Source organism: Amblyomma mixtum, chromosome 2 (genome assembly GCF_055824585.1).
Source record: "Amblyomma mixtum isolate Tamu chromosome 2, ASM5582458v1, whole genome shotgun sequence".
NCBI lineage: Eukaryota > Metazoa > Arthropoda > Arachnida > Ixodida > Ixodidae > Amblyomma > Amblyomma mixtum.
The window spans coordinates 147,249,916-147,273,668 of NC_143013.1; the positions used below are offsets into that span (position 1 = coordinate 147,249,916).

Genomic DNA, 23,753 nt, shown 5'->3' on the forward strand with positions numbered 1-23,753 from the left:
TCTTGCCTCGGCTTCAGGAGAACGGGGGGGAGGGGGGGGGGGGTTCTTCCCCCTACCGCTGGTCACCCACCGATTTTCTCTGAGTGAGCACAAGCTAACCCCCGGCTGGTTGCTCTGCCTTCTTTGGTAGGTGACTTGGGGAAAGAGCTTTCACTTTCAAAAATCCCGCCACTTTAAGGATCAAGAGGAAATAAAAACTCTTCCGTCAGTAGCAGAGTCCGCACATTGGTGTCTGCTCAGACCTAATCCGACTCCTGTTAACCCAATGCTACGGTAAGAGTCCAGACATACCACCCCAACGGTGGCCCTCAGCGTTCCCGAAGTGTGGAATCCCAAAACGCGAGCTGAGTCCTCCTTCTACGTGCCCCGGTACGTCTTCGTCGTCGCAGTGTATATACTATAAAAATCAGCTTGTGACGGTGTGAAGGAGAAACAATTATTGAGCATGAAAGCCAATTAAGGCAAGAAAGGAAGGAGAATCCAAGACTTACGGCACATATGCTCTCATCGTTAACCTCAATGGTACGGTTTGGGCAGAATTCCAGGCAGGCCTCGCTTGCATTCAGCTGCGTCGAAAGAAGTTCGAGAGTGTATTATGTAGGGTTTGGAATCAACGCGTGCCAGTTCTATGACATCACACAAACTTTATATTCATTCGGTACAACTTTCACTGATTTTAAGTTTTTATGCATGTCAGTGTTTGACATTGTCATTGACATTATGCATGTCAGGTTTTATGCATTTTTAATTAAATCGTACTATCACATCATAATTTCGGGGCCTTTAGGGTCTCTCGCGGTTTTTATCTCTTTTGTTTTCTTTTCTTTGGCCCGAATTTATGTCTTCTATCCATCACTCATGATATGGCGCTGTATTTTTAATGTCGGCTTTCATCAGGTTTGCTTATGTTCGCATGACGTACTGTTAGCCTCAGTCACGTGCTTTTTTATTTTGTCTTCATTATCATTCTATTACGCGGCTCCAGCTAATAGGGGGCAACAACGGCGCAAGAACAAAAAAATGAGCATTAAATGCTTCGATCCCGTAGTAAAATTCAATTTCAAGTCTAGCGTGCGTCTTGTCGCATATGTAAGTATTTTTTGTGCTAGTTAGGACGTCTCGATTCAGTAACAACTCATAATTTAAGACACATGGAGGATAATGACTCGTTACTTCTAGGAAGAGAACTAAGGCCTAACGTAGAGTATTGTTATTAGCTGAATATAATTTACACATTCCCTCGAAAATCCCAAATAGTTTTTTCACTTATGCGTCACCGGATTTTAAAGGCTAACTGCTGTAAACGTGCTGAGAGAGAGAGAAAAGGACGGAAAGGCAGGGAGGTTAACCAGGCGATGCCCAGTTTGCTACCCTACACTTGGGGAGGGGAACAAAGGGGAAAAAAGGAAAAAGAGCGGCAAGGAAATGAGTTGTCTAAGTGTCCAGCGACCACTGCAACGTGCTGTACACTGAAAATAGCGAAACATTACGTCTGAAAAAAGCGGGTGTTTCGACACTCGGCCTCCACGCAGGTGTTCTGCTGCGGTATGCCGTGCGGTGCCATACGCATAAGTAGAGCACCTGTGCTTATTGAACGTAGGTCGAAGTGGCTTGGAGATTCAAGCTACTGTGTGATCTATTTCCAATCGCAGTCAAGGTATAATTGTTCTGTTGGCTGGTTTCAGTGTAGACGCTGTCAGGCATGAACAAGAAATTTATTAATGCGAAAGCAATTCTTGTCTCATGAGTGACGTGTACAGGACCTGTCAGCCGAGCGTGTCATCAGGGCGTGCAAGCACGGAAATGACCATTCCAAATATGAAATTCCTGGTATGTGGTATAAATTTGCCATTCCAGCGCAGAAGGCGCAATGCAGATAGTATGAATTTGGAAACGTATACCTGAATTTGACTGGGTTTCTATAAGTATTTCATTGCGACTTCCTTAAGAATAGCCCTTGCTCCCTGTTTAGATTTTTGTGCGTGTACTTCCGTTGCTAATCTCAAATGTTGAAGTAATTCTGAGCGTCTCTCATAGCCTTAGTCGCTTTGGGACGTTAAACCCCATAAACCAAACCAATTCTGAATTGGATAGCTACGCATCATGGTGTTGGGAAATTAAGGGTGGCGGTAAAGAAAAAGGATTAGCGTGACTCTCGCGCAGCGCGTTGCTTCACCGTTTCCCTCGCTGAGGCGATAACACGAGTCTACTGTCTGCAGTTCGGTTGAGTTTTCTGCTGTGCTGTTCTCTGGCGATTGCGTGCTTCGCAACTCCCGTAGTCGGAGACGGACACCGCGTCGTGCGGCACCGGCATGGTTACTTGCGGGGAGTGCTGTAGGGACAGCGGCATTGACTGATATTTTGGGCAAATGCTTTATTGTCAGTGGAACACAATGCTTGGTGCCCAGCAGTGGTGGCCACGGCGAAGAGAAAAATGGGGATGTGCGTCGGGCAGTGATTAGCGGCTACCACTGATGGCAGTAGGAAACATTGCAAGGGGGCGGGTATGCCGCTTTAGCGATAAACCACGGAGCCGATTGGTGGACAATGTGCGCTAGTTCTCTTTAATCCTGTAGTCCGTAACGGCTGAGGATCCGACTGAGGATCCGACGATTGAATCGGTTCAATAAAGTTTGACCTGAATTTCTATGCTTGTCTGAAACGTTTCTTCCAGCGTCCAGCAGATTAGAAGAGCCGAAGAAGGCCGGTGGTCACGAATATCTGTAAAAGATTCTTTACCCCGAGCGGACTTGGACTAGTCAGGCTCGTCATAAGCGGACTGTCGTTGCTCGTATCTGGCGAGTACTGCTTGGCGTGTGCTTTCTGGAACTCGGTGTCCGGTTTAAGTCCTATAAGGCCAGAGCAAAGTATTTTTTTTTTTCGCTTTACTGACAAGTGGCAGCGAGAGCATTAAACGACATTCTGGTACCATTTATGAAAAAATACGCGTCTTTTAGGAAGATAAATTCATCACGGAAAAACACCCGATAATTCTAACGAGGGGTGAGATGAATGATGAGGATATGTGTCTTGGTGTGACTCGTAGCAATCGCTAATGACAAGAAGGAACAGTGCCAGGAGGAGGTGCGTGTTTCCGCCCGGGGCTGAACCGCTCGCCCAGTGGGGGGACATTGTGGGTCAGTGCTGTTTAACCATGCCGTCTGTAACGATACAGGACAGGATGATTGAATCGGATCATAATGTTTTTGCCTGTAATCGCCATGTTTGCAAGAGATGTAAGAGATAGCTAAGTATCAAGCAAAGACATCTGATAGTGAAAACTAAAATAAAAGCGAAGCGAGGTCGCGAAAGATACAAAGACAAAGAAGAAACGAAGAATAACATACAAGTCAAGACACAAGAGAGGGCAGAAGATGAAGAAGAAGAGAAGGAGAACAAGAGGAAGGGAGAATGACTAGCAGAGTTTGGGTAGGAAGCGGAAGGACATCACTGCTCTCGTCGGGTGTTGCAACCGGGCAGTAGTCTATAGTATATTCAGTCTTTTAAAAACTTTTTCCTGTGGCTGTTCGTTCTTGTCAACAGTCGAGATCTATTCTTCATGCCGCTGCACTGGTTTTTTGCGACTGGTTTTAATTATACTGAATCGAGCAGCGGGAGCACATAAAAGAATAACAGACGAGGAAACAGACGTACACAGCACACCTGATCTTAGCCGACGCGCGATCCTGGGTTCTGCGCATGCGCAGCGCTGGCCAAGCTGCGCAGTATGAGCAAAAAACCGGATTGGATCAGCAGATCGCGCGTTGGAGAAAGTCTGGGGTCACTGTGTTCGGTTTCCTCGTCTCTAGTGCTTGTCTGTGACCGCGCTGTTCGATACAGGATGCTTGAGCAACAAGCCCTCCAAAAGGACCTAGCATACTTTAAATAACTAAACAATCCAAAATTATTAACTAATACTGATGAAGCGCCAAAAGAACAGAAATATTCATTTCATTGAATCAGCCAGATTTCTGGCATAGCTGCTTTGTACGCTTCGATTTTATTCGTCCGCACAATTTGCTCTCTTTGATGCCACATACACATTGAAGGCAATAAGGACACAAGCCTGCATGTTTTAAAATGTCAGGACACGTTCATATCGCAAAATATGATTTCGTTTAATTTATGGGGTTTAACCTCCAAAAGCGACTTAGGCTATTAGGGACGCCGTGGTGAAGGACTCCGGAAATTTTGACTACCATGGGTTCTTTAACGTGCACTGACATCGCACAGTACAAGGGCCTCTAGAATTTCGCCTCCATCGAAATTGGACCGCCGGGCTGGGATCGAACCCGCGTCTTTTGGGTCAGCAGCTGAACGCCACAAGCACTGAGACACCGCGGCGGCTTACCGCAAAATATATGTGAACATCCTGTTTTCATGAGATAATTGTCAGTGATACAATATGCATAGGATAATGTAATAAGTATGCGCAAGCTTCAACACTCACCTTGCTGTTCACTGGCACCAATTTTCTAGGGCACGACGTCACGGCCAGGGAATTAAGGGTCTGATCTCCTGTAGGCCGCATGAATGAGATTAGAAAAATGACTTAGGTGAAAAGAGACCGCTATTCACTTATGGTTAAAAATAAACAAACATGTGTAGGAGTAATAGTGCTACACAGAATACGAACAAATACAGGACGAATAATTAATCCCTTTGCAAACTTTCCAAATTACCCGTTCCTGCTTGTTTTTGCCAGGAATATTTAATAAGCTCCGTGTAATGTCCGGTTCATATCGCATATCAAAATAATAATCAGCACCAGAATTACATCCAGGGTAGTGCAATATGCCTGTGAGCTTGATCTGCCATGCCTCAGCGCAACCCGCATCTCACCGTATACCGTGTGTCTCAGCGAACAATTTAAAAATTATCAAAAATAGGCGCTTTAGGGTAAAATTATGGCTTTTGCGGCATGGTATTTCCAGGTGTGGCGGACACCTGAACACCGGTGAATCATCCTAACTAGTAAGTAAGTTGGTTAGCTAATTTCTAATTCACTTTTTAAGTATTTGAGTTAAGCGCCTGGTTGCAATTAAAGATCTGTAGCCGGTCGTTAGTAATAGCCATCTCAGTTTTAGAATTTCAAAAGCGCGATTATCCTTGGCGCTGTGGCTCGACAAATTTTGGTTTTGTTTTGACTAGGTATGTGTACTCGTGGAGTTGCTTTTCCTGCATGCCTTCAAAAGCGCATGCATTTTCGCACGATGCAGTCAAACTTTGCCGAGCCAGATCGGTGAGGGTGATTGCGTGTTCGAAATTCTAAAAACTGGTATGGCTATTATTAACGACCGACTACATACCCCCAAATACAACTAGGTGCCTAACTCTTCTAGTTAAAAAGTTAATTATTAAAATTTAGTTAACCAGCTTGCTACCTAAGACGATTCACCGGTTTTCTGGTGTCCGCCAACACTGGCAATAGTATGCCGAAAAAGCCATATTTTTGCCTTAAAAAGCTGATTTATGGAAATTTCTGAAATTGTTCACTGAAGCACGCGGTATATCGATGGTTGTCTCCTTTGTGAGTCTGACGGATATGTTTTTCTGTACTACGCTTCAGTGTCTCTTATATAAATAGAGGCTATTTTAATTATTGCACATATTAACCAATCGCGTTAGAGCTTCCCCGACATCGTATTCCGTCAATACTGTGAGCTTGTTTTTGTATTCCGACGCGGCTGTTAGCGATTCGTTTGTGGTTGGAGCGACATCGGTGTTGGTGGTGGTGATGTAACCAGATCACGCCACCGGAGCGGAAAAATGGAGGGGACACTTACGCTTCGCCTTAAGTGTATGGCATTACAGCGTAGCGGGCCAATTCCTACAGATACAGCAGGTCATTCTCTGCTTAACGTTATAGCACCCTTGGGGTCCCGATAGCCCTCCTGGGGCAGTGGTGCAGCGGGTCAGCTGCACTGTAGATATAATGACAACCGCGATGGACCTACGAAGACGCCACAGCGAGACTGTACATGTGTGCCGCCTGAAGCCGTACTAGGGTCCCTAGAAATACTTGCAAGTATTTCTAGGGACCCTAGCCGTACTATGACCCGTGTGTGTTGTTGTCTTCCTCCGTGTGTGTTGTCGTCTCCCTGACTCGCCTTGATGGCTTCGCCTTCAGCCGGGGGTGATTGTACCCTTTTTATTAAGCAAACGGGAAAATTGGGCAAGTTGGATAAAGGTTATGGTGCAAAATGGCGGATAAAGAAGAGGAGGTACAGAAACGGAACGACGTAGACAAACGCTAACTCGAAACTGGGGTTTATTGCTGAAACACGCAATTTATACATCACTTTCAAAAAAACATAAAACAAACAGCTACTGGAACAAACAGTTCCAGTACACTGTAGCGCAGCAAAAGACGAGGATACAGGAGACGAGAGACGAACACCACGAGCGCTAACTTCCAACAAATTTTATTCTCCTGAAGCATCACATTTATACATCTGAAAACAGTAATCACACATGCGAACAGTATCAATTCCTTAGAAAAACGAGCTCTTTATCTGAGAGGAGAATGGAAGGTGTGCTTACACACGAGCATCCTGACCTATTTATCTTTTCGGCTTCAATGATTTCGCACGTTAACCTTTCTCTACTTTTTCCTATTACCAGACTTTTATCAAAGAAAGGCTTACACGTTTTTGACTTGCATGCGAGAATGTGGTCAACCAGCGATCCGCCTTGCCCGTTTCTGACGTTGCGAGCGTGTTCCATTAGGCGCTCGTTCAGACATCTCCCCGTCTGGCCGATATAGTGTTTCCCGCATGACAAGGGAATTTGATATACAACACCTTCATCGCACGTGACGTAGGGCTTCTGGTGCCTAGTTGCGCATCCCCGCGCTTTGTTGGTGTTGGTTTTTCCCAGTTTGCACAACGTTGCAAGTTTTTTCGGCGCCGAGAACACGACGGTCGCATTCGCTCGTTGACCAATTCTTTTTAAATTGTGGGAAATCTTGTGTAGATAAGGTAATACAACAAGGTTTTTCCGTTTACGAGGAACCGGGTTTGGGTTACATTGATTTTCTGGTTTCATTCTCTTAACAAGTTTACCGGCAACAGAAACTTGAACATGGGAGGGGTATCCAGCATTGGTCAGCCTCTTGGACTGCTCTTGAAAACTATCGGTTATCATGTGCGGACGAGATTTCTGGAGTGCATTTTGAAAACATAAATTGACAATACCTCTTTTTACCAGTTTTGAATGAGCGGAGTGATATGGCAGCATCGGCTTGTTGCTTCGCGGCTGGTAGGCCCAGCATATGTGATGAGCGTGAAAGGTGAAGTTAGTATCTAAAAATCTAATGGAGTTATCGATGGGCAATTCGCATATTAAAACAAGCGGTTTAAAATGTTCTCTCATGATAGTTAAAATGCTATGAGCCTTTGACTCAAGTGAGCCGTGGTCACACTTAACAAGAATAAAAAAGTCATCAACAAATCTAAAGACCTTGATCACGTCCAAGCTGTCTAGGTGGCTGGAAACAGCCTTGTCAAGTTTTGATAAAAACAGATTACTCAGAATCGGCGCTATGCACGACCCGATGCATATCCCTTCTTTCTGAAGGTAGGGTTTTCCTTCCCAGTTAATGAACGTTGACTGTAAGTAAATAGCTAAAATTTCTGGAAAGCAACACACCCGAATTCATCTATGCACTCCTCTACACAGCACAGCACCTTGTCGTTCGATAGCGAGTAATATAGGTCCTTAACATCCACAGAAAATGCAAGCAAGCTGTCATCAGAGCGCGACCGAACAAAGTTTAAAATTTCGTCAGATTTCTTAACCATAAAGGGGTCGTCAAGCGGTAAAAGGTTAAGTTTGCTTTGTAAGTACATCCAAACCGTTTTTTGCCATCTGCCAGTTTCAGAAATGATCACCCTGAATGGTTTTTCCGGTTTATGGGTTTTTGCGCTGAAAAACGCGTCTAAAAAATCTTTTCGTGCATCGCCTACTTCTTTAGCCAGCTTGGTAAGGTTTAACTTGTTGCATAGCTTCTTCGCTTTAGCTTTTACTTTTGACATCATTACTTCGTTGCGGCAGTTAAATACAGAAGACACGGCTTCGTCATCCTTGGACTTGTAAAGTTCACAGGAGAGAAATGGAAAGCCACCTCCTTTGTCAGCAGGCAGCACGACCAGGTCCTGTTCCTTGATAAAAGACTCGACACGCTTGAGGGGTAGCTTGAGGGGTAGCGCTCGTGGTGTTCGTCTCTCGTCTCTTGTGTCCTCGTCTTTTGCTGCGCTACAGTGTATTGAAAGCTAGTCAGTTCGGCCAATGGACGTGAGGTCACCGGACACTTTTCGCTGCTCACAAAAATTCGTCCTTACGTTATGTCGAAAAAGTGCATTCATGTGTTTGTTGATAGTGCTTCAACCATGGCGTCAGTGGACACAAGGGCAGCTGCTTCGGTCATGCGGTTAGCGTTCAAGAGCCTATGACGCCAAGTAATATTTCTTTGGCATCGATGCGCTGGTTTTCGTGGTGTGAGCAGTGGATCGTTGTGCCCTGTGGGAATATTTAGTGCAATATGTAGCCCCAATTTAGCTGCATGCGGGTGCAAGTAATTTTGGATCTGCGCTCTGCTCGTTCAGTGCTATAATGAGCGAGGTCGAGTTATTGCTTCCGCTGGTCGGTCTCTAAGCAAGGCTGTACGCAATTTCACAATTACCGAGGAGGAATACCTTGCGACTATTTTTGCCGTGCAGCAATTTCACCGCTACCTGTTTGGATCGCCTTTCAGAGGTATAAGCGATCACCCATGCCTATGTTGGCTTTTCACTCTGTGTGATCTATGCGCACGTCTTGCACGCTGGCCAATCGACTACAAGAGCACGACTACACCATTTCGTACAATAGTTGTCGACGAAAACTGCCGCCGTCTCCCTCGCTCTGTTGCCCCTTGCTACGACGGAATGTGATGCTGACGATTCCGACCATTGCACTGCTTCTCTTTCACCTGAATTTCCCGATGCTGGCACCTTCCAAAGTGAAAAAACACAAATATCGGCGCCTTTAGCTATTTCTTAATGCTGAGCAGCACACTACTGCTGTCAGCACTTTTCACCCACGTGATGGTCTTTTTGCTGTTAGACCTACTGGGGCAAGCGGTCTCTGCTTTCTACTGGTTGTCGTCGAGAGCCTCCGTTCCTCTATTTTGCGCGTCATGCTCGACGGCCCAACTGCTGGACACTAGGGATCTGCGAGCACCCTGCACCGCACTGAGAAGCGTTTCTACTGGCCGCGGATGGGCGAAACAAATTAGAAGTACCGTCTTTGTCAAAAGTAACCAGGCTGCATGGTTTGCTTCTAGCTTGTATAGTGGAGCCCTTGGGACTTTCCTAAGGATCAAAAGATGCTGGATGGTAAGAAGACCCTCAGTCCTTACCTTTAACGACTAATTAAGCTTCAGGGAAGCTGTAAGGGCTTCACTGTACGAGCTAGAAGCAAACCATGCAGCCTGGTTACTTTTGACAAAGACTGTACATGTCAGATGTGCCCAGTGTCAGTCACAAACTTCCAATTGGTTCAGCTCCTGGTATGCTTCTCATTGTCGCGCCTCCAAACGGCCTTTTGAGAAAGTCGGAAGAGGTATGTATGTCCAACAGAGTACACTGTGGGGCCAGTTTGTCATACATAATCTGAACGAACAAACGTAGCGTTTAAACAAGACACAGAAAGATGAGGACAGGACGGGGCTACATGTAGCCCCGTCCTGTCCTCATCTTTCTGTGTCCTGTTTAAACGCTACGTTTGTTCGTTCAAATTATGTATGTATGTCCCTCTCCCGAAGTCGCACGATGGAGGCCCCTGAACCGTCGTCTGCGTGGACAATCTATCTTGTTATAGTGAAATGGCTGCTCTTTCTGCGGTTACGGCGTACCAAGCGATCATTTACATGCTGGATTCTGTCATGCAGCGACATCGACCCGCGTGAAATGTGTTCGGTGACAGATGGTGCCAGTTCACAGCCGAGGTTATAGAGGAACTCCTGCGCTTGTGCGCATCCTCTTCCAGGCATTCAGCCCATTAGTATCCTCAAACAAATAGGCTAAGAGAGCGCACCAACCAAATAATCACCTATATGCTTTCTATGTACGTTGCCTCCAGTCACAAAAACTGATAAGGCGTTATACGCATCGTCATATACGCAGTCACAGCTTCCAGACGTGAAACAACAGGCTACGCCCTCAACACCATTCTAAAGCGACGACGATACACGCATAGCAGATACTCTGCTGGGATGAACAGGCGCTCCGTATTCCCCGCCAGAGGACGCTCAAGACCGCCCTACAACTCGCTACGAGGGCCACCATCGTCATATCATTTACATTCTCCCAGCAGAAAGGGCACGGCAGCTAGGAGAAAGCGTTTTGGGAAAGGTTTTAGCTCTAGGGAGCGTTGCCTTGTTGTGCTGCCATGCCCTGCAATGCTTCTCGATAGTGTGCGAAGTGTCCCGTATAATGAAATTGTTATGCTTGCAGGTAATCCTGGATCAAATATGGCAGAACTTTCCCATCAGCCGCAGCAGATAGCACATCACATAAAAACAAAAAAAAGAAGAAAAGTTAACATCAATCGACAACAAACTAAAACGACCTACTCTCCTTGAAGACAAGCTTTCCTCATGTACCGAACGGGTCGCAAATATTCAGGAGGTCGTATTGTCTCTGGAATTAAAGCTGGACAATCTCGAAAATTGCTCCAGAAGATTGAATCTTATAATTTATGGCATGCCTGAAGAAGAAGAAGAAAATAGCAACTAGCTGGAGCGCTCTGTGAATGAAAAAGTTGTCAAGGATTCCTTGGAAGTCGCAATAGAACGCATCCACAGACTAGGTAGACCAGTAGAAAACAAAACAAGGCCTGCAATACTAATGCTTCTATATTCAAGGGACAAAACGAACATTTTGCGCAACTGCCGCAATCTAAGGGGCACCGACTTTACCATCAGTGAAGATTTTTCGCCTAATGTTCGCGACATCAGGAAAAAGCTATGAAAATACGGGAAAGCAAGTAAGGATTACGGCGAAAAAATGTCGCTGGTTTGCGACAAAGTAAACATAAGCGGTGAATTCTATTTTTGGGACAACGGAAAAAGTGACGCGTCTGCAGTTGTTCCTCCCATAGGCACATCTTCACCGACCGAGACAAAACAAAATACAGAACACAGGTACAGGGGCCCTACGCTCGTGCCGTCCACAAAGTCCCAAGTAACAATCATGAATATTAGTGCGCGTAGTATAATGAGTAAGCTTGATCTCCTGGAATCATTATTAATGGGTTCCGAGCTAGACTTCATGCCTACAACAGAAACTTGGCTAATAAAAGATATCAGACTTTGAAGTGATCCCCGCAAACTACTCCTTAGCATGCAAGGACAGGTCGACACGTGGCGGAGGCGTTGCACTTGTGATAAGAAAAGATGCACAGGTCGTTTCGTCACCTGATGTTGGAGGGGTAGAAGGAATTTTTTGCAAACTGTGCCTTTCTGATTCTGCCATCGTTGTGGGTTGCGCTTATCTTAGTCCTTGTTGCGATCCGGGGGTAACTCATTCATTGTATTCGTATGCGCAACGTCGTGTTAAAAGGGCCGAACGAATACTTTTAGGTGATTTCAATCTTCTTGATATTAACTGGAACACATTGCTGCATAATTCACCTTGCTCTGATGTTCTTTGATTTAATGCTTTCTTTTAAATCACAAATCGGAAGAGAACCACCCGCGTACGAGGACAGCTCTAACATTCTAGAGGCCCGTGTACTGTGCGATGTCAGTGCTTGTGTCAAAGAACCACAGGTGGTCGAAATTTCCGGACCCCTTCCCTACAGCGTCCCTCACAGGCTGTGTAGCTTTGGGACGTTAAACCGCCCTAAACCATTCCAGATTTAGTTTTCCTGAGTAGCCATTTCCCCTATCAAGAAACAAACACGGAAATTTTAAACGGCCTGTCTGACCAAAAGTAGTAATATTCACTGTCCCGCATCACTATCGTGGACCTTGTTTGCGATCAACAATAGCGTATCCAGACTATAGCCGAGCCGACGACACTGCCATACATGCTTTATCACAAGAACTAACATTTTTCGAACAACTCTCATATGACATAAATACTGACATAGAAACATTATGGCAGAGGTTCAAAAATTTTGTGTGATACTGAGTTTCTAAATATGTACCTACGAAAACTAAGAAAATACGTAATCATAATTAATGGGTGACTCGAACCGCAACACATGCGAAGCGAAAGGTTCGACGACTGAAAAAAACGCAGAAACGCCATCTATCAGAGAGAACAGTTGCAAAATTAACTGTGGCTATCAATGATTTGAGATCTCAAATAAAAACAGGTAACACATTTTACTTTACAAATAGGCTGACTCGTTTCTTGAAGGATGCTCCCGAAATGATCTCGCGTCACCTAAACCGTATATTCCCGAACAAAAACCTAGCGAGTCCAGAGGAAAAGCCAAATGTTGCAGTCAAACTGAATAACTATCTTTGTTCAATTTCCACCAAAGACAACGGAAATACGCCTCGTACTAGCTCTTTCGCAGGAAATTATCTAGGACGCTTACTGTAGCTGAATCAGGAGACTTAAATATTGTACTAAATCTGAACACAAAGAAAGGATGAGGGCCTGACAACATGTTCAACATATTTTTGTGCACGCATGCCGAATGGTAACAAAATTATTAGCAATACTCTTTAACATGTCCTTGTCATCCCAAACCCTACCTAAAGAACGAAAAAAACAACTAAAATAGCACCAATGCACAAAACAGGAAGCAAGTCAGACCCATCCAACTTGAGACCAATTTCACTAACGAGCAATGTATGCAAGCTACTCGAGCACATTATCTTAAAATACATAGCCTATTTAGGAGAAAACCAAATAACCCCTTTTCAGCACGGCTTTCGAAAAGGACTCTCCACAGTCACGCAGCAGAAACAAATTGAACTCGTTTTCTCAGACTTTTCGAAATATTTCGACCGCGTATCACACAGTAAACTTATTACGAAGCTTGAAGCAACCTTAGAAGCCGGCCGCATTGTAGTCTGGATTATTGATTACTCAGTTCGCCAAAATTAACAGTGAGAAGTCCGCAACAGTCAATGTAACATCCGGTGTGCCACAACGAAGCGGTCTAGCCCCAGTATTATTTTTTGATTGGTAGAAACAACTAACTGGCGAGTACTTCTCACAACACTAATCTTTTGCCGACGACTGTGCACTTTACCAGGAAATTAACACTGTCAGTGATCATATAGCTTTCAATAACGCTTTAACCGCAGTCACAAAGTGGTGCGAAGAATGGAAGATGAATATTAATGTTAAAAGATCAGTTACTTTATCCGTAACCAGAAAGAAACATCGATAAATGTTTCAGTACACATTAAACAACATACCTCTTGCATCGGTCGGCGAATAATATATTTAGGCACAACACCGACCTCTGACCTCAGATGGGATTATCAGGTCAACAATGTCACATCAACCGCCTTAAGACAGTTATATTTTTATTAACAGACTCCCCAAAATAGCAACATCTGAAACAAAGCTACTTGCGTATAAAACATTTGTCAGGCTACTTCTCGAGTATGATAATACTTTTTGGTTTCCTTTCACTAACAAGCTGGTTAAAGATATGGAGGAGTGCAGAGGAAGGTGGTCAGATGTATATTTAACAAACACAGGTTCACACACTCGCCAACAGAACTACTCAAGCACGCAGGCCTAATAACCTTTCAAAACAGAGCAAGACTAGTGCGCCTTGAAACCATGTACCAACTTATACACAATAAATTAAAGTTGACGCTTAAAAGTGGATATCAATCACAAACGCAACAAACACGTAATAACCACATTATCATCATCATCATCGGCCTCAATACGCAAACTGCAGGGCAAAGTCCTTTCCCATATCTCTCCATTTAACCCTGTCCTTTGCCAATTGCGGCCACCGTATCCCTGCTAACTTCTTAATTTCATCCACCCACCTAACTTTCCGCCACCCCCTGCTACGTTTGCCTTCTCTTGGAATCCACTCCGTTACCCTTACCTTTACACACAAATATGCACCCCGTACACACATACAATAACCACATGCACGCATTAAACGAGTTTTCATTCCATATTGACTCTTTGAAATATTCGATTTTTCCTCGTGCTATACGAGAATGGAACACCTTCAACACATCCATTGTTAATAGTCTAACATTAAATGCTTTTATCACTCTTTTGAAACTGAACTACTTACGCCTCAGTAATTATTGTGTTCTTTTATCATTGCGCATTTGTTCCTCTCTTTTGTGTTTCTATTCTGTCCTATTGTCTGCCAAATTCTTGTCACACGCTATTCATTCTAGTTTAACTTCTATTCACATCTGCTGATGTATAATTTTGTGTAATATTTTGATATGCACTTTCATTAATTGTCATTGCTATATTTGTATCTCTTTGAATTTTGTAATGGCTTCCCCGCTACGATCCTTGACGGGATTGACAATATAAAATGAATAAAAACCCGAATTACCAAATTTTTCGTCTTACAGCAAGTGGCAAACGTCCGCAAAAACGGGAGTTGCTCACGTTGCCCGGTTGAAATTCTTCCAGCTTCATGGCAATAGCCGACTCCCCAGAGGGCTTCTCCCGTGAAAGGGGACAGTGTAGCAGACTTGACGATGATCACTCAGGAAGCAAGGAGGGAAACAAAGAACAAAGGTGCTTGCTGGGCTAGCGTCTCCCAGCTATCTGTTGCCTGACTCTTTTAGCGCGGGCTTTCTGATTTTATATATTTTATATAATATGATACATAGAATATGTATATGTATAGAATAGAATCAGATGTACTGGTGGGCCTGGGCATCGCAGACCTTGGGAATTTGAAACGAATTCTGCACTGTGTAGTTCTTTGGAGCACCCGAAAACAAAACCGCATCTTTGTAGTTGATAAAGCACTGCTCGATAGTTTAGTTTCTGATGGATCCCACAGACGGCCCGCTGAGAGAACAGATAATATTTTTCACCTGGACCCACTTTTTCCCACATAATGCTCATCTTAACCATGTACTCCATGATATGGCTTTCTTTGTTGGACTACACACCTTGTGGAAAACGTGTGCGATGAGAGGGAATGATAACGCATTATTGTTCCTCTTGAACCCCATCGTGTGCATTCGCCCAACAGAATCATATCAGGAGAGCAGTGTGCACCGCGAAGTTCGTGGCCTATACCGTTCAGTCCAGGTTCACCATTGTACAAAGGGAGACCACAGAACGTATAAAAGCGAGAACTGTCGCATAAGCTTCCGTTCTTCGCAAGGATGCCATCTAGGGCTCAAATCGTGGACAGAAGGCGCATCGTACGACTCTGCATAGAAGATGTCCCTCAGCGTGAATTCTGTCGCCGCACTGGAAGGATGATAACTGCGGTGAGCCGTATTATTAGAGCATACAGAGACGAACACGGCACAATTGCCAATGCTGAGCGCAGTGGGTGGCCAATGGGGCACTACGCTTGAAGAGAATGAATTGTTGCTGCCATGGTTGTAGGCGTTTTTCTGAAGGCCAGGATGGTTTGCAATACGCTTGGTCTCAGTTCCTCCTGCGACACCATCAGGCGCAGGTTGGAGGTCTAATGAAGTTCGTTGCCGCTCAGAAGCAGCCTCCCAACTAACCAGAGAGAAGAGCGACTCAACGTCGCCATTGAGTTCAAGTTCTTATCCGTTGAACAGCCGGTACGACCTCTCAATCTAAGAGGTAACAAAAAAATGCGAATAAAGTTGGACTAACTTGTCAGTGCTAAAAAACGAAGTATGGTTTGCAACACTTCGTAATCTTCAGAATACCATGGAGCCTTATTCCTCCCCTTGCTGTTTGACTTTACGTAGATGCAGTAGCGGGTATGAAGTGGATTATTCACTCCTGCCACGCCTAGGTAAGAGCAGAATTTTGTATATGTCATGCTTTTATAGCCTCCAGCTCTTTTTTTCTGCAGCGGAACGAGCTAGCTCTACTTTGGTTAAGTTCGGCACGCGACATATGTTAATTTTTGTTGGGATGTTTGCTCTCTTTTATGCCCCGGCATCTTCACGAGTGCGCCCGCAGCGTGCTCATGGGTGGCCACTGCTCGGTCAGTGTCTGGGTAGCCATTAGTAGGGGCGGCCTCGGCCCGTTTGTGCGTATCGAGGGTTCGTTCAACGGGCCGAGGAACTGCGAAAACCGGACTGTACAGTTGATTGCCTACGCTCTATAGACAGGCCCTTCTCGGATGGCTGCGACATCTTCCAGCGCGAACGCTGCCCCGTGCACAAAGACCGCGCTGTGTGCGACCTCCTGGAGCGTTACGTAGTCCTACAGCTGCCGTGGCTATCCTAGGGGGCTGACCTGAACCCCATCGAGAACATTTGGGCAATCTCCAAGAAGGATTTCTCCTCACAGTGGCTTTGCGGTGGCAGAGCGGATCAGCTGTGGCATGCCGCAAGGAAGAGTTGGAAGCCAAGCGCAGACGTCCGGACCTAATGACGGCGCTCTACGACTGTCGACGCTGTCAGCGGCAACAAGTCATCGTCTGGACGGCAACTTTTCGTGGCACTAAGGGCACTCTTACGACAGTGAATAACGTTTTTATCTGCATTCGTGTATAAAATTTTCACTGGCAATAATTTATGCGATTCGCCTTCCTAACAGTCTCTTCTTGGCGATAATTCCGTAAAGAAATTCTCATAAGTGACTATGTATCGTAACATCGAAAACATTCTTCAGAAGACTGGCTGAACAGAAAATTAACGCCATTGCATAGAAAAAGCCGGAAAGGTAGTACTGTAAGAGAAGCAATGCCCACAGCAAAGTCGCCGCGTCAGTTGTCGCACCGGTGTGAAAAAGTGCGCGTAAGGTAGCCGCCGCCTTGAACAGCGTTGCCCTAGGTCCGGCAGCGGTGGCCCTAGGCGACAGGGAATAAAATTTAACATGCGCGCAATATAAAACAACAACAAAAAGCAAGACGGAGCCTCGTTCCTTCAGACTGCCGTGGTTTGATGGACTGCTGCAGTCAATTTATCTGCCACAGCGCGTTGCGCTCGACCACTGCCGATACGCTCGAAATTTATCAAGCGTGAGAAGCAGCCGCGCAAGTGCAAGAGCGAAGTTTGTGGTCACTATGGGCACTCTGGCCGCAAGCGAGTGGCGCGAGATAATACAGCGGCGGTGTGGCCCAGACCGCTGCCCTGCGCTGCGTTCTATTTAAATATGGGGCCGACAGTAGAAGGGATGGGAAAAATGAAAACCGCAGGCGCCCGGAGAAATCCCTGACATAGTATAGTTCTTGCGGCGAAGAGTGAATTGTAGGACTATATTGTTTTATGGGTGGTGATACATGTTCTGACAACGGTATTGAGTGTTCGATTGGTGTGGTAGAAAAATATATAGGAAAAAACCGGTCTCGGGATAATTGAGGTATTCAAGATATAAAGTTGTGGGCATGCATGAATCATTTCGTCATCGAGTGCTTCTACTGATCATCAAAAGCGTGCATCCTTGAAACGTAGGCGCAACAGCAGGCAATTTTGAATTCTTGCTTGTGTTTATTGCTTTCATATATGTTTCCGTTCTTATGAGTACAATTTTTAGCGTTGTTCTGCGTAATGGATACTGTTGTTTTAATTAATTAATAAGGGGACGCTTTTTAGGATTAGGAGTGATTGATTTCTCCCACTAAACGGAAATTAGCATTTTCTACCTGCACATTGCTGCCGTCCTACAGAACGAAGCGACCGCGCAGTAAGTGTGTGGTGCGTGACAAAAACACCATTCCGTGCACAGACATTCATGATTCTAACAACACTGCCATCATTATTCAAGTAAATGAAGCTCAGGAGCATCACAACGGTTTTAACCCCGCGCACGCATGCGGAGATCAATATCGCAGCGCGTAACTGATTCCCATAAAATATTTTTATAAGGTTGTGACGGATCAGTGTGAAACATTCTAACCAACCTAGAGAATATTGCAAAAAGGTCCCCGTTCTAAAGCTCACCTTGTACGTGAAGTGCTGAATAAATGATCGTAAGTATGCGCAATAAAGTTGATTACAACATCATTACTTCTTTGGACACGGCGCCGAGAAGGACCAGTGTGAGTAAGCTCGTAGTTTCTAACCGGTTGCTAACGTTCTAATCCTTTCAAGTACGGCTCTTCTACAGCAAGTGCAACACCATGTAGCTGCCTCCACATAAAAGGAAGCTGTGCTTTCGCAGAGTGGTAATGGATCACGATGTGCTTATATGAAACAGTTTCTCTACATGCGCTGCGACAAGGGACACAGAGAAAATAGATGTTAGAGTTTAGTTTACGAAAGTAGGTGACCTTTCAAAAGAGTAACATGCGGCATTTCGGGTGGGTACAATGACGTGCAGAAGCAGCATTTCACTTGACGTGTGATTTTCACAGAAACCCGCTTCTTTTTTCCTGACAGCAACAATCCTAAATGTCAGATGGATCCAAGCACTGCGCATGGAAAATGACAATGCGGCGTACGAACTGTCGAATAAAAAGAAAGTTTGAATGAAAGCGGCAGGAAAAAAGAAGACGAAATGTCGCGAGCTACCGGTAAACGCGATGACGCACTTTTCTTATCATCATCGCTGCCCTGGAAATCTTACATCCTTGCACTTACATCCTTGCAAAAACTAGCTAGCGGTGCTCATAAGTTTTGATTTAAACCATACATGTCAGCACTGTTTGGGTTTCTCAAAATTGGTCTTGTAACGTTCTCTCACAAAAGAGAACGGAGCATACCGGGGAAGCTATATTAGAAGATAAAACTCAGTTCAATAGCGTTCGGAATCGATGTGGTGGCGAAGATTACATTTACAATTCCGACAGTGCATTAATAGAACTTCGTGTCATTAATCAGCGCATGGTACTTAGCGCGAGCTTTAGTAGGGAGAAAAACGAATCTGAAAGGAGTTGGAGACCACAACGGCGAATGGCAGCTGGTTAGTTTGTTGAAGAACGCAGACATACCCTATTGAACATATGTGACCAATACAATCACTGAAAACACATCTGCAACGCCCAGTCACCGTGTTGGCTCAGTTGGCGCTCGGCTGCTGACCCGAAAGACGCGGGTTTGATTCCGGCCACAGTGGTTTAATTTCTATCGGGGCATAATTTTAGTGGCCCGTGTACTATGCGATCTCAATCTATGCACCTTAAAGAACACCATCTGGTCGATTGGCCACGAGCCTAGTCAAGAATAAATTTTCCAGGGAAAATAATCATCTTACTCTAGCCCACCCACTGCAGGGCTTCTCTCATATCTGTCCAATTAACCCTGTCCTCTGCCTGCTGTGGCAACCATATCTCCGCAAAGTTCCTAATATGATCCCCCCCTCCCCTCTTATATTCGGTCGCCACCAACTACGCTTGCCTTCCCTTGGAATCAAGTCCATTACCGTTAATGGCTATCAGTTATCTTGCCTTTGAATTAAATGCCCTGATCATGCTCAATTCATCTCCATGATACCGACTAGGATTTCATGCACCCGCGTTTGTTCCGTGACCGATTCTTCCCTATTCCTCTCGCTTGCCCTTACATCTATCCTTTTTCTTTCCATGGCCACTGGGTTGTCCTCAATTCAAGTTGAGCCCATTGCGCTAGCCTGCGCGTTTCGGACTTTAAATAAGCACCGACAAGATACAGGTGTTGCGTACTTGTCTCTTGAGGAACACTGGTAAACAACGACTGGTGATGTGACTTCCTCCCAAATGCACTCGACGCCATTTTTATTCTTCTGTTTACTTCACTCTTATGGTCCGTATCTGGAGTGACTACCAGCCCTGAGTAGATGGATTTGCTTTACCCTGCAAACCCCTAGCTATCCATCGTAAACTGCTGTTTTCTTCCGAGGTTGCTGCACACTGCTCTCTACCTATGAATGTTTAAACACTCCCATCTGCTTTGCGAGTCTACGTGTTTGATCATGCTTTCCAATATGTCCTCTCAATGATACAGCAAGGCGATATGAAGTTGATGTTTATTTCTCGCTCTTAGTGGTACACGTATCACTGGGATAGAGAGGACGCAGGGGAAAAAGCTGCGTGAATGCAGCTTGAGTGGCACCCTACGCTCACACTGCTGAGGCAACATATTGTCTCACATGTTTACAAGACAGCTACAGGTGAGGTAGTCGAAAAAAAAAACAAATAAATATCAGCATGAATGAAATATGTACAGTGGCATTTAAACATTGGCATCACAATAACAACAAAAAGCGACAAATACTCAAAACCAAAAACATCACATCATCCAAGTGTACTACATAAGCATCATCAAGCATATTGCCACGTATCATTGTTGCGTCCAAGACCGCAGAAAAGGGGTGTTATCATTTTTGTTCGTGACGCGAGAAGCGATCGGACTACCCCCTCTTGAAGTAAGTCGGATCGTAAGCGATTTGGCAGGACATAAAGATACGATCACTATCTCGATCGCAGCCACGAAGAGCTGCGTCTACATTTTTCCAGATTACTCTAGATGATCTCGACCTGTTTTCTCGAAGTTTCCTTGCCGGATTTAAATTGAGCAATGCCGCGAGCGCCGGGCATTCTTAGTTCGACGACTGACGAGCACGTTTGTTGCTTACGTGCTGAGTGCAGCGGCACTGCGCATGTGCATGTGACATCAGACCTTTGAGTTCAGCCGTTTTGTTTTGTACTTTTGTTGACATTAGAAAAAAATAAACTTCTCTTTTTACGCCACCGCCGAGTGATTCAGTTCTTTTGCGGGCGCAAGTCAGCCCAAATAAAGAGCTTCGTTTGCAAGTCCTGTTGCTGTCTTCCTGACCGCTGGACTGCCGTCACTACAACGTGACGTTCCGGTCGGGAGTTCTCCACTCGTCGCATTTCCTCGGCCCTGTGCGACGCTCCTAGGACGGGTGGGTTGGTGTGAGAGGGCGGCGGTCCCACGCAGCTGGCGGAGGGCGATAGGGGCTTAAGTTCCGTCGGCGAGGTGCAGGACGGCGCACTGCTGCGGCGCAAGTCATGGCTGGGGGCTGCAGAGGATGCGTAGTTGTCACACCCAAGGCCTGTTGAACCTCGTCCCGGATGACGTCAGTGAGCGATGTAAGCTGCGGCTGCTTTCCCGTTGGCAGCAATCGTCACAGCTCTTCTCGCACGACTTGGCGAATAACCTCCCGCAGGTTATCGTTGTTAACGGTGTCTAGGCAGCTTGCCGAGAAAACGCGCTGTTGGCGGTCATACTGCCGGGCTCGGACATGACGAGCTTTTTCCATGGTGGATGCCCCTTCAACGAATTCCGCGATGGTTTTCGGTGAGTTCCATACGAGGCCGGCAAAGAGTTGCTCTTTTACTCCTCCCATAAGCAACTTCACCTTTTCTGCTTCCTTCATGCTTGCGTTGGCACGCCGGAAGAGGCGCCTCATCTCCTCAGTGTACACTACAATGGTCACGTTTGGGTGTTGCATGCGAGACTGTCGCAGCTGCTGGGCTCTCTTCTTTCTCACGACATTTGCGAACGTCTTCAGAAGCTGCTCCTTGAAGGTTTCCCAGTTAGTAAGGCAAGCTTCCTCATTATCAAACCAGATTCTTGCTGGTTCCTCCAAGGCGAAGAAGACGTTCCTAAACTTCATGGCATCGTTCCAGTTGTTAAAGTGAGCTACACGGTCTAACTGTTCCAGCCATTCTTCTGGGTCGGCGCCAGGCGAAGCGTCGAAGGTTGGTGGCACCCGAGGCTGCTGCAGAATGATTGGAGTCGAAGTCTGGGGCATGCTCATGGTCCCCGTTGCTGTTTGCTTCCGCTTCCAGGTGGGCTCCGGCAGAGTCCCGGACTCAGGTGAGTCCCCTAGCAGACGTCGGCTTGCGCGATGGACTGGAGCAGGTCCTCCGGTGAATGACTAAGAGGGCTGGCGTCACGACTTGCAGGGGGTGTCCAGTACATGGAAGGCTACCCTGCATCTCCACCAGAACATTAATATACCACTCTTCTGCACGCGGGTTGAGCAGTACCTGCACGAATGCTGATATTTTGAGTGATTGAAACGCTTCTTCGTAAATTACGCAGTGACCGCAGATAGGCATCACATGAGGAAAATAACTAGATGAAGAAGAATGAGATAGAGTGCATTTGGCCGATTTTTCCAGATCATGAATTGCAGTTCAGCAATATCCAGCTAGTGAAAAATATACAAAAGCTGTATCTTACCTGTATGCACATATGGGCCAGAAACGTGGAGGCTAACGAAAAGGGCTTAACTTACGTTGAGGAAAACGCAGGAGGTATGGAAAGAAAAATGATAGGCGCAGTGTTAAGAAAGAAGAAGAGCGCAGGGTGGGTAAGAGAAGAAACGCGTAAGTGACATCGTAAGCGATATCAAGAAGAGGTGGCCTTGGATACCGCACGTAATTGCGATGGCTAGATAACCGCTGGTCATTAAGCGTAACGCAATGGATACCAAGAGAAGGGAAGCGTGGCAGGGGCGGCGGAAAGTTAGGTGGGCGGATGAGATGAAGTCTGCGGGTATAAAGACGCATGACAGGGTTAATTGGAGAGGTGTAGGAAAAACCTTTGTCCTGCGTTGGACGTAGTCAGTCTCAAGATGATGATGATGATGATATAGTGACCAGTTTTATTCTGCGCTTGCATTTATCGAAATTTTGATATATTTCAAGCGGATCGTAGCGAAATGAGGGGTGGGGGGTTCTCATTGCCACTGATCGATCATTACGTTGCTCACGTGGGACAATTTCAAGCAAATTGCTGTAATGCATGTTATCCACGTGTTCTCATTGGTATATGCTATCGCCCCCCAAACCATGATCCTTTATTTAATTCCTTGTTTCATGACGCCCTAAACACGCTAACGACCCTTTATACCAATACTCGAATTTTATTGTTTGGCCACTTCAACTTTCCATCTATCATCTGGTCTGATCTTGCTTCCACGCTTTCAAAATCTGACCCTTAATGTGAATTTGTTCACATCTGCCTCACGTTTCGATTAGATCAAATAATCGACTGTCCAACTCGTTTAACAGATCATTCTGCTAATATTCTGGACCTTGTGGTGACATCACAACCTAATAGCTTCTCACCCATCACTTACATTAAAGGGCTCAGCGACCACATGGCCATTCATGCTACATTTTCTTGTGATTTGCGAAACGTGAAAAAAATCAAGCAAACGCTTACCCTCTATAATAAAGGTAACTACGTTGGCTTTAATCGGGATCTTGCTGCTTTCCTTGATAACTTTTCGTCTGGTTTTTCACTACGCTCTCTGTAATCTAACTGGTTACTCTTTAAGTCCGAAATGCAATGCCTAATAAATTTACATATTCCGACCATAACCGTAACAGAGCGTCCTGGTTCCCCAAGGTATAAGAAAACACTTAAAAGATTAAATAACAAAAAGAAGCGATTATTTCGTGCAGCTAAAACTACAGACACGGCTACCGCCTGGGAGAAATATTACACTGCCGCTACTAATTTCGATACCGAGGTCATCAAAACTAAGAATAACTTCTACTCATCCACCTTGCCTAACATGCTGCATGAAAACCCGAAGCGTTTCTGGAAAACTATTTGCCCCTCCACTTCTAGCATAATTTCTCTGACCGATAATTCTGGTGTTTCCTCTTCCGAATCATAGGTTCCAAATATCATAAATGACGCATTTTGTTCTATATTCACAAACGAACCACTTAATAACCTCCCT

General features: G+C 45.4%; 1 long non-coding RNA gene across 1 annotated transcript; it reads right to left on the reverse strand.

The window, feature by feature from the left end:
• Positions 1 to 442: 442 nt before the first annotated feature.
• LOC149361200 (uncharacterized) lies at positions 443 to 18,213 on the reverse strand. The gene is made up of 3 exons (XR_016288382.1): positions 18,053 to 18,213; positions 4,451 to 4,518; positions 443 to 566 (listed from the first exon to the last, which is right to left on the reverse strand). It is a non-coding gene; the product is annotated as an uncharacterized LOC149361200 (long non-coding RNA).
• Between the last annotated feature and the right edge of the window lie 5,540 nt (positions 18,214 to 23,753).